We start from the raw sequence: 12,439 nt of genomic DNA, 5'->3' as shown, positions 1-12,439 counted from the left end.
GAGACAAAACGGTTCGTATGGGAAGAAGCTGATATCCGGGTCTACCACGACTTGGGAGCAGAACTTGCTAAGAGGAGGGCGAGTTTCAATGAAGTTAAAGCGCCGCTGTATGCGAAGGGAATAAAATTTGGACTTCTCTACCTGGCCCGTCTTTGGGTAACCTATGAGGAACGGGAACTGTATTTTGGCTCGCCAGAAGAAGTAGCGGGCTTTATGAAAGTCAACAACCTGTGCGACCCATAAGGACTTAATAAAAAGAGAAAACTGGTTGGTAGTGATTTACATCAAAAAGTTCTGTGCTGCACAGTAACTTGAGTTGCGATATCCGGGAAGAGAAGGGGATGTTGTTTTTTCTTTTTGAGTTACCCAACTTTGACCTTTCAGTGTATGTACTGAGGTAGAGTTTCTTCCTTTTTGTTTGTGTTTGTAAAAAAAAAAGGTAAAAAAGGAAAAATAATAATAAAGGGAAAAAAAAGAATGGGGGGCGGGGGGAGAGAGAAGAAGAGTTTTCAAATTAAGATGGTCCAAGAGGGAAAGACATCTGTTCGAGTTTTTACATATAAAATTTTTTGTCTTTCCATTTATCATGTTTGTTTACAGTTCTATTATTTGGGGCTCTGTTTGAAGGTGATTGGGATTGATAAGATGTTGTAAAGGAGGAGGGGTGGGCCATTGAGATTGGGCCTTAAATAGAGGGTGTGTTTGCTTTTTGCACTCGGTGCTGTTGTTCTGAAAACGTATATTAAGAGCTGGGACGTGATGTGTTGGGTAAGCTGGGTCTGCGAGGACTGCGTTTACTGCAGCAGTGAGAGAGACAGGCTTCCAACACTTGGAGAAATGGAACTCTATTTTATTGAACTCTTAACTATCATACATACTTTAACTGTGGGTTGACACTATGCTGAGTTGACTGGAGACCTGAGACTAACCTGACCAGACTATCGTACTACCACATGGTGTATGTTCTAGTTGTTGCTCACAGGCTCTGACTGTCTCAGATGCTGGATCCCAAGAGAGCGGGAAAACTAGTGCCCTCTGGCTTTATAGTGGCCGTGTCCTGTCTGGTGATTGGCTGCTGTGTTCTGTGTGTTCATTGGTCATCCTGTGTGTCAATCAATGTCTGTCTGTGCACCATCATATACCTGGATGCATATTATGACATCTCCCCCCTTTTAAAAAATGTGTATATTTCAATAGTGAGTGTGTGTATGTGCCTGACGATGTACAAAGTATGTGAGCGTATTTACATGAGTAGGAGTTGACTGTATACAAAATACGTGAACGTGTTTACATGGGAAGGTGTCTAGTGCAGATCGAGTGCATACAACAAATTAGGAAGAACAATATGTACAGACGTGTAAACGAAGCACAAGGCAATGAAACATTCAGTCTCTGTGGCGGGTGACAAATTCTGGTTGACCGCCTCAAGGGAGGGTCAGGGCTGCCTACACTGGAATGGACGGAGCTGCATCCAATGTAGAGGGTGGCAAAAGAAGCGGCACATCGGTGACCTCTTGGAAGGGTGTCTCCTGAGGAACCAGCAGGCGAGGCAGGACATCACGTTCAGGTGGCAAGTGTGGAAGCAGCCGCAGTGCCCGCCTATTACGCCGAAGAAAAGAGCCATCATGCATGCGAGCGAGAAATGATCTGGGGGCCACTTGCTTGACCACCACAGCTGTGGCCGACCAGCCACCGTTAGGTAGCTGAACACTAACTCAGTCAGCAGGGACGAGAGCAGGGAGATCTGTGGCATGGGCGTCATACGCCGACTTGCATTGGGCCCGAGACAGTTGTATTCTTTGCAGGACCGGAAAATTGTCACGGTCCGGGATGTGGATTGCTGGCACCGTCATCCGTAGTGTGCGGTTTATTAGCAGCTGTGCTGGGGACAGGCCAGCGGACAAAGGAGTCGCCCTGTAGGCTAGCAGCGCCAGGTTAAAATATGAACCTGAATCAGCCGCTTTACACAGCAGTCGTTTGACAATGTGTACCCCCATTTCAGCTTTCCCATTTGACTGGGGGTAGTGGGGGCTCGAAGTGACGTGCGTGAAATTGTACCATCGGGCAAAATCCGTCCACTCCTGACTGCCATTATCAGTCATGACCGTAAGTGGAATGCCATGACGGGCAACAGTCTCTTTGCACGCCCGGATGACTGTTGCTAATGTGAGGTCATGCAGTCTGACCACCTCAGGGTAGTTAGAAACATAATCCACAATAAGGACGTAGTCCCGGCCTTTTGCGTGAAAGAGATCAGTGCCAACCTTGGTCCATGGGGATGACACCTGTTCATGTGGCTGCAAAGTCTCTTTCAGCTGAGCCGGCTGGAACCATTGGCACGTTGGGCAATTGAGGACAGTGTTGGCGATGTCCTGATTGATGCCAGGCCAGTATACTGCCTCTCGGGCTCGCCGGCGACACTTTTCCACCCCCTGGTGACCCTCATGGAGTTGGCCGAGGACGAGCTCTCACATACTCTGTGGTATTACTATCCTATCCAGTTTCATCAGTATGCCATCGACCACTGCCAGATCGTCTTTTATATTGTAGAACTGTGGGCACTGGCCCCTTTGCCAACCATCTGTGAGATGGCGCATGACCCGTTGGAGTAGAGGATCCTTGGCCGTTTCATGACGAATCTGTACAACCGTTTCGTCAGTGGCCGGAAAGTTGGATGCGTAGAACTCAACATGGGCATCGATCTGGCAGACGAAGTCCGACTGCTCGCACGGCGTGGTGATGGAGCGAGAGAGTGCATCGGCCACAATGAGCTGCTTGCCCGGGTTGTAGACCAGTTTGAAATCGGAGTTTGAGGAGGATACGTTGTAGGCGTGGCGTCATATCATTGAAGTCCTTCTGTATGATGTGAACCAGTGGCCTGTGGTCCATTTCGACGGTAAACTTGGAGTCCATACATGTAATCATGGAATTTGTCAATCCCCGTGAGGAGGCCCAGGCACTCTTTCTCGATTTGAGCATAGCGCTGCTCAGTAGGTGTCATGGCTCTAGATGCATATGTGACTGGGGCCCAGGAGGAGGATTTGTTGCGCTGGAGGAGTACTGCCTCAATGCCAGCCTGGCTCGCATCAGTGGAGATCTTCGTCTCCTTGGCAGGGTCAAAAAACGCCAGTACCTTGGTGAGTTTCGCCCAGAGCTCACGCCACTCTCGCTCATGAGCAGGGAGCCACTGGAAGTCGGTGGTTTTCTTTACAAGATTGCGGAGAGCTGTGGTGTGAGATGCAAGGTTTGGGATAAACGTCCCAAGGAAGTTGACCATCCCCAGGAAGCGGAGGACTGCCTTCTTGTCCTCCGGTGTCTTCATAGCATTGATCGGCAACGCCTTATCCGCATCTGGCTGCACACCGTACTGCGAAATATGCTCGCGAGGAACTTTATTTCTGCTTGACCGAACGAGCGTTTGGCTCTGTTGAGTCGGAGGCCATGCTCGTGGATCCTCTGGAACACTCGCTTGAGGCGATCGATGTGTTCCTGCGGAGTTGTGGACCAGACAATGATGTCATCGACGTACACCCACACCCCCTCGATGCCCTCCATCATTTGCTCCATTATTCGGTGGAACACCTCCGAGGCAGAGATGATGCCAAAGGGCATCCGCTTGTAACAATACCGGCCAAATGGGGTGTTAAATGGGCAGAGCTTTCGACTGGATGCGTCCAGTTGTATCTGCCAAAATCCCTTGGAGGCATCCAGCTTCGTGAAAAACTTGGCGTGAGCCATTTCGCTGGTGAGCTCTTCGCGCTTAGGGATCGGGTAGTGTTCCCTCATGATGTTACGGTTCAAATCTTTGGGGTCGATACAAATGCCCAGTTCCCCTGACGGTTTTTTGACACAAACCATGGAGCTAACCCAGTCCGTGGGTTCCGTGACCTTAGAAATGACGCCCTGGTCCTGGAGGTCTTGCAACTGCTGCTTGAGGCGGTCCTTAAGGGGCGCCAGCACCCGACGGGGTAAATGAACCACAGGTGTGGCATTCAGTTTCAGAAGAATCTTTTATGTGTAGGGGAGTGTGCCCATACCCTCGAAGATGCTGTGGTATCGTGCTATGATGTAATTTAATTGGATTTGGAACTTGGTATCTGGCGAGGCTGATGCCTCAGCAGGCGACATGGAGTGAACCCGCTACACGTGATTCAGGATCTTGCAGGCCTGAGCACCGAGCAAGGAAGCTTTGTTGGAACGCAGGGTGGCTCTTAAAGAACGATGCGATACCACAAGCTGGCATGAGGCACTGGCAGCAATGGCATTGCCATTGTAGTCGAGAAGCTGGCAGGCCGATGGAAGGATATTCAGCTTGTCATGGATGGTATCCAGGTCAGACTGTGAAATGAGGTTAGCTGAAGCGCCGGTGTCCAGCCTGAAGCATATGCGAGATTTGTTGACCGTAAGGGTGGCACACCACTCGTCGTTCGGATCAATGCTCATCACTGGGAGGGGTTTAGCCTTTTTTGAGGAAAGCATCGTATGCTTGGTGATGATGCCTACCTGGAATGGGGATGTGAGATCCTCGGTGTCGGGATCTAGAACCATGTCTGAGTCTGCAACGGGTTGCTGCACTGACCGGACGTTCCTGCGCTGCTGCTGGGATCACTGTGTGTTGGGCAGTTGAGCAGATCTGCACAGGGCTGCGTAGTGGCCAAGTTTGCCACACTGGAGACAGCGTCGAGATTTCGCGGGACACTGCCGCTTTAAGTGGGAGGAGCCACAGTTGTTGCACATCATGGCGCCGACGTCAGGCTGCTCCGTGAGCCACCGCGCATGCGCGGTGCAGTCGAACGATGCGTGCACCTGCGTAGTTCGGTCCTCGGCCTCGCCGTCCCTTCGGTCGTTGCGCGCATGCGCAGGAGCCCGTGAAAAAGCACGCAAAATGGATGCCCTCATCCAGACTCAGGCCCTGGAGCTGTTTTACAGCCTACACCCGTTCCGCATCGTGGGGTCCTTGCCACGCCCTCTCTGCCACCTTGATGTGGGAGTACCGGTTAGTAGAGTGCTCGTGTAGGACTCGGGTCTCGATGGTGAGGGTGAGCTGCTTTATTTGAAGGAGCTGCTGGCGAAGGGGGTCGGAGTGGACCCAGAAAACGATTTGGTCGCGGATCATGGAGTCGGAGGTGGAGCCGTAGTTACAGGATTGCGCAAGGATACGGAGATGGGTTAAGAAGGACTGAAAAGGTTCATCCTTACCCTGAAGCCTCTGCTGGAACACATAGCGTTCAACGCTCTCGTTGACTTCGATGTCACAGTGGCTGTCAAACTTCAGCAGGACTGTTTTGAGCTTGGTCTTGTCCTCACCTTCAGCAAAGATGAGGGAGTTTAAAATGTGGATAGCGTGGTCCTCGGCTGTAGAGCGGAAGAGAGCAATCTTTCTGGCATCCGATGCGGCTTCGAGGTCGGTGGCTTCAAGATACAGCTGGAACTTCTGCTTAAAAATCTTCCAGTTGGCACCGAGGTTGCCGGCGATGCGGAGCTGCGGGGGAGGGCGGACGCTGTCCATGTTACCGGATGGCTGATCGCTGGTCAAAGGCAGATTATCTCAAGGTAGGTCCGTCAAACTCTAACATCAGGCACTGGTACCATGATGTGTTGGGTATGCTGGGTCTGCGAGCACTGCGTTTACCATAGCAGTGAGAGAGACAGGCTTCCAACACTTGGAGAAATGCAACTCTATTTTATTGAACTCTTAACTATTAAACATACCTCAACTGTGGGTTGACACTATGCTGATTTGACTGGAGACCTGAGTCTAACCTGACCAGACTATCTTACTACCACATGGTGTATGTTCTAATTGTTGCTCACAGGCTCTGACTGTCTCAGAGGCTGCATCCCAAGAGAGCGGGAAAACTAGTGCCCTCTGGCTTTATAGTGGCCGTGTCCTGTCTGGTGATTGGCTGCTGTGTTCTGTGTGTTCATTGGTCATCCTGTGTGTCAATCAATGTCTGTCTGTGCACCATCATATACTTGTGTGTATATTATAACAGGGTGTAAAAGATTCCAGCAGCCGGCAGACTTTTAGGCCTCCGGGGTGGAGCTGCTAGGTTAACTGGTAAGGCGAACTCATGGAAGTGATGTCGGGGGTGAGCTGAAAAGTGACGCGGGGGGGGTTACCGCTGACTATTTGAGGACTTCCAAGAGGCTGGAGATGGAGACTAGATGGCGGTTGCCACCGATGGGCGGATTTGGGGAGGGGTGGGCCATGGGCTAGAGACTGGCGTAGGAAATGTCATGACTGATCAACAGGGGAGGGGGCAAGAGTCCCCCTGACCAGACTGGTTCTGTGGAATGTTTGTGGCCTGAATGGGCCGGTCAAGAGGACCTTTGTCTTCACACACTTGAGACAGTTAAAGGCGGATGTGGCTATGTTACAGGAGACACAGTTGAAGCTGGGGGATCAATTTAGACTGAAAAAGGGATGGGTCGGGCAGGTGTTTCATTCTGGATTGGACTTCAAAAAAAGGGGGGTGGCCATCCTGATTAACAAAGGGTGGTGTTTGAGGTGGGGAAAATGGTGACAGACCTGGGAGGCAGATTTATCATGGTGAGTGGGGAAACTGGAAGGACTGACAGTGGTGCTGGTGAAAATATATGCCCCAAACTGGGGCGATGTCGCGTTTGTTAGGAAGATGCTGGGAAAAATCCCGGACCTCGACTCGCACGGGTTGATCATGGGGGGTGATTTTAATACGGTCTTAGATCCTAGGATGGACCGGTCGAGTTCTAGGTCGGGGAAAGTGTCAGCAGTGGCAAAAGAGCTGCAAGGGTTCATGGAGCACATGGGAGGTGCTGATCCGTGGAGACTTGAGAAGCCAAGGAATAAGGAATATTCATTCAACTCCCATGTTCACAAGGTGTACTCCAGACTCCAGGATCGATTTTTTTTTTAAAAAATTGGACAAAACATCAGCTGAGGAAGCAGGAAGCAGGAGTAGTGGACGCAGAGTATTCAGCAATCGTAGTATCGGACCATGCGCCACATTGGCTAGACCTGCAGGTGAACATGGGAAACTCTAGATGCAGGGTTGTTAGCAGACGATAAGATATGTGAGGGAGGCCATTCGGGGGTATTTGTAAACTAGCGACACGGGAGAGACCGTAGCTGGGGTGGTGTGGGAGGCATTGAAAGCGGTCATCAGAGGGGAATATATTCCGATTTGAGGCCCATAGGAAGAGGGCTGAGCGGGCGGAGTTTGACAAGCTGGTGGGAGAAATCTTGCGTGTGGATAGGAGATATGTGGAGTCCCCGAATGAGGAGCTCTTGAAGGAGCATCAGAGCCTTCAAATGGACTTTAGGTTGCTTTCCACAAGCGAGGGACAGCTGCGGAGGGTAAAAGGGGCAGTGTACAAATATGGGGAGAAAGCTAGTAGAATCTTGGCGCATCAGCTGAGGAAGCAGGAGGCGGCAAGAGAGATAGGGAAAATGAAGGATGTGAGAGGGAAAGTAGTGAGGGATCTGGGGCGATTAATGATGTGTTCCGTGAATTTTATAGCCGTTTATATGAGACTGAACCCCGTGGGGGGGAGGAGGGAATGAACCAATTCCTGGGGAGGAATTCCTGAGTTCCTGAAGGTAGATGAGGAGCTGGTGGAGGTCTTGGGGGGCCCAATTGGGCTCGGTGATGTGATAGACTGATAGGGGGCAATGCAAACAGTTAAGGCCCTGGGACCTGATGGATTCCCAGTGGAATTTTACAAAACGTTTTTGGAGCTAGTGGGACCGCTGTTAGGCAAGACTTTCAATAAATCCAAGGAGTTGGGAGTGCTTCCCCCAACGCTATCAATGGCATCAATCTCTCTTATCCTGAAGCGAGACAAGGACCTGTGGTGATATGCATCATTGTAAATACACAAGGGGTTAATGCAAATACACCAAGACTGAATAAACACTAGAGGGAGCACCAGAGACATGACACACAGATATTCAACCAATAGGTCAGTAAGATGGGACACGACCAATGGGCAGTCAAGACACACCCAGAGGTGACACTACCACAAGGGGACTACCCATATAAAAGGACAGAGCACATTCTCTTTCCATAGGCGACACTCGGGGAGACAGGGGCAGATCAGGAAGCATCACACCCACCGCATGGATTAGAGCAGACTGCTTAGTTAGATTAAATTACTATAGTAAGATGAGCAGGAGAGTCGAACTCAAGTAGGAGAATTGTTAACTGTTCAATAAATGTGTTAAACCTATCCAAGTCTTAATCTTCGTTTGTCAGAGTATACATCAAGGAAGCAGCTGATGCTACATGAAGAAACATAAAACAACATGGTACCAGTTAGTGCTTGTTAAATCTACATAGTTCAACTCAACAAATCTGTGACTATTTAGCAACAGCACCCAGGCAAGATGTTTGAGATTTCGGTTCCACAGCAGCTCGGGTACCACGGCAATCACAGTGCCAACTGGCGTGCGTTCAAGCAGGGATTCGAGATCTACCTGGTAGCGTCCAACCTAGATGGCGTGGCGGATGAGAAAATAAAGATTCTGCTCACAATTGCGGGAGCAAGAGCAGCAGAAATCTTCATGACCTTCAGGTACTCCAAAGGGCAAGACAAGAGACTTCCAGACAGTCCTGTTTCAAACATACTGCAAGGAAAAATGAGAGAATGGTAAAAGAGGCACCAATACTGACCACGAGGCAAAGGTAAGCCTGCAAATGCAGAAAACGGCAGTTTTGATTGGCAGCTATCTTGGGAAAGGAGCCGCACAGGCAAAAGTGTTTTGCGCATGCGCGAGAACCCATGCATGCGCAGTTGCGCAAACAGCGCTCAGAAGAGGAAGGTCCGTTTGCGCGTGCGCAATGAGCGCAAAGTAAAGGAAAAGCGATCTGCGCATGCGCAATCCATTCCTACGCTCTACGTCACAAGCATCATGACGTCAGAGGTCCCGGCCATGCCCACTTAAAGGGGAAATGTCCCAAAATATGAAAACAAAAAGTTTAAAGCCTGAAAACACAATTCTTTCACCTGGAACGACAGCACAATGCCTGATCTTTGATCAGTAGCTGAAAGTAACCTCTGCAGAACCCTGCAACAAACAGTTAGCACCGCCCTAAGAGATGATTTAGTCCTTGAAGACTGTGACTCGGACGTTGATTACTTTTTTGGACATCACGAGCACAATGATAGCTCCGACACAAAAAGTGATGTTATGGTCCTTGAAGACTACGACTCGGAAGGTGATTTCATCATTGGACGTGGCAACCTCAGTAATTCGAACTGCAATGAGATATGTTGTTCAGTGAAGAATCCGACACAGACCTGGACGAGTTCTTCGGGTCTGAGGATCCTCAGCCCAACACAGATGACATCCTAACCCAGAAGTACAGGATTCTGATGCGGCCTGACACCAAGAGACAGAGAGGTCCAAGCCCACAGAGAGCGGCCTGACACCAAGAGACAGAGAGAGGTCCAAGCCCACAGAGATAGGCCTGACGCCACACCAGTGGTCCACCCACCACGAACAGTGCTCCACACACCACGAAGAGTCCCCGACTTCACACAGAAGGTGATGACAGACTCCACAGCGAAACCACTGCACGACTCCGTTGAGAGCGCACAGATTGACTCCACAGCGAGACCACTGCACGACTTCACGCAGGGAATGATGCCAAACTCCACAGAGAGAGTGATACAAGCCTCCACAGCGAGCTCGTTGACAGACTCCACGATGGAAGCAACGCAAGACTCCAGAGCGCAGTTCTTGCATGAACAAGACCATGAAGGTCTAGCAACCTTATCTGAGCAACCAGCAGCAGACGATGCAAGTCTGCAATGCTCAAGTGAACAGCAAGAAGACTATGACAGTCTACCACGCTCACATGGACAACAAAAAGACTATGACAGTCTACCATGCTCATGTGAAGAACAAAGCGACTATGACAGTCCGCCCAGATTATTTGAGCCACCGGAAGAAGACTCTGACAGTCTACCCAGCTCATCTAACCGACAAAAAGGCACTGAAGGTCTACCAACTGTATGTGCGACAAGTGACGAAGGCATCACAATTCCCATACAAGATGCGCAACATGGCAGCGAGACTGACTGTTCTCCGCTAGTATGTACAGAGGCACTCGATGATCAAAGTGAGGTTACTAGTGACTCCAGTGACACCACGCTAATTCAAACCTCATGCACTCGAGCCGCTCCACAAGAAAATGCATTCCTGACTGTTTTGACTCTGGAAGGGGAGCATCAAGACACCCCAGATGATTCAAGTGATACCTCGGGTGATTCAAGTGAACCAGAAATGATTATGGACGGGGAGTGTCAAGAAACCAAAGCTGATTCGGGTGAACCAGAAAGGACTCCAGACGGGGAGCATCGACAAGCCGAAGAGGATTTCAGTAAACCGGAAATGACTCCAGACGGGGAACACTGAGGAATCTGAGATTGCATGCTCAATGAAACAGCAGATGCCACAAAGGACACTGACACAAGTAACTTTGTGAAGGACTTTATCTCTCCACTCTGTGTGGTCATTGAGTGCAACAAACACAACAACAAAGCCTACGAAAACAACAACAAAGACAACAAGAAGCGTACCAAAGGTACCAACGTTAACAACAAGCACGACAAAACCAACAACGCTGGAACAACAACTGGTACGACATGGTACAACTCTGCAAATGCAGGGCACTGAGAGCACAGCTCAAGACAATGGTAAGAGTACAGCCATACCATGGCATGACAGCAAATCTCACCGATTCAAGTGTGCTCCACTTGCAAACCAACTTTCAAGGCAGATGAGTTTGCTCCGCTACAAACAAGCAGACCAGCTTTCAAGGCAGCTGACATACGGCATCAATATCGCAATCACAAGAAACAGTCCAGGTAGGACAACACAGATTGCATACTACATCGCGACCACAAGCATCGGGAAAAAAAGTCCAACTCAGACAACAAAGTGATTTGACCACTTCTTGGTTCCTTCAGCACAGGGATATTGACGGCGTTCACAAAGCAATGACAACATCAACATCACCGCTTCAATATCAAAACAAGAAAGCCACCCGACCATATTAATTCATGAACTTAGGACTCCTACATTTTGTTTGGTATTGTATAATCATCACTATCATCATGATTTGTACATGTCATCACTTATCTGCCTATTTTGTTCAATTTTCTTTAACACTGTACAGAAAATATGTAACACGAAAAAAGGGGGGTTGTAGTGAGATGCATCACTCTAAATACACACGGGGTTAATGTGAATACACTAAGACTAAATAAACACTCGAGAGAGCACCAGAGACATCATGACACACAGACATTCAACCAATAGGTCAGTAAGATAGGACACGACCAATGGGCAGTCAAGACACACCCAGAGGTGACACTACCACAAGAGGGCTACCCATATAAAAGAACAGGGCACACATGCTCTTCTGCTTTCCATAGGCGACACTCGGAGACAGGGGCAGATTAGGAAGCATCACACCCACCGCATGGATTAGAGCAGACTGGTTAGTTAGATTGAGTTACTGTAGCAGGAGAGTCGAACTCGAGTAGGAAAATTGTTAACTGTTCAATAAATGTGTTCAACCTATCTCCAAATCTGAACCTTCCTTTGTCAGAGTATACATCATGGAAGCAGCTGATGCTACATGAAGAAGCATAACACAACAGGACCCGGAGAGCTGTGGATCATACAGACCAATTTCCCTTTTAAATTACTGGCAAAGGTCTTGGCCACCAGAATAGAGGATTGTGTCGGGGGGTAATAGGTGAGGATCAGAAGGGGTTTGTGAAGGGCAGGCACCTGACGTCTAATATTAGGCAGCTTCTCAATGTTATAATGATGGCAGCCGGGGAGTGTGAGGCTGAGGTGGTCGTAGCCATGGACGCGGAGAAGGCTTTTGACCGGGTGGAGTGGAAGTACCGATGGGATATCCAAGGCAGGTTTGGGTTCGGGCAGGGATTTGTGGACTGGGTCCGACTGTTCTATCAGGCCCCGGTAGCAAATGTGAGAACCAACCGAACCCGGTCAGAATATTTTTATCTCGCGAGAGGAAGAAGGCAGGGATGCTCGCTCTCCCCATTACTGTTTGCCCTGGACATATAGAGCCTTTAGCAATAGCCGTTAGAGCCAGGTTCCAAGCTTCCCTCGCCTCACCCTGAGGGGACTACAGGGCAAGGTGATGTCAAAAATTGGACATATACAAGGAGTTGATGGAGTGGGATGGGGCTCCGATCAGGGTGGTGAAGCAGAAATGGGAAGAGGAGCTGGGAAGAGAGCTGGAAATGGAAAACTGGGAAGAAGACTTGAAGAGATTTAATTCATCTTCGTCCTGTGCGAGACTTGGCCTGATCCAGTTCAAAGTGGTGCACAGGGCCCACATGACTGTAGCCCGGATGAGCAGGTTCTTTGGAGAGGTGGAGGATAGATGTGGGCGGTGTGGGGATAGTCCGGCTA

General features: G+C 49.6%; 1 protein-coding gene across 1 annotated transcript in view; it reads left to right on the top strand.

The window, feature by feature from the left end:
• cdadc1 (cytidine and dCMP deaminase domain containing 1) overlaps nt 1–12,439 on the top strand; it is a 150,303-nt gene that overhangs the window by 101,286 nt on the left and 36,578 nt on the right. The window lies entirely within an intron of this gene.

This window comes from Scyliorhinus canicula, chromosome 7 (genome assembly GCF_902713615.1).
Source record: "Scyliorhinus canicula chromosome 7, sScyCan1.1, whole genome shotgun sequence".
Lineage (NCBI taxonomy): Eukaryota > Metazoa > Chordata > Chondrichthyes > Carcharhiniformes > Scyliorhinidae > Scyliorhinus > Scyliorhinus canicula.
This window is presented reverse-complemented; position numbering and strand designations above follow the sequence as displayed.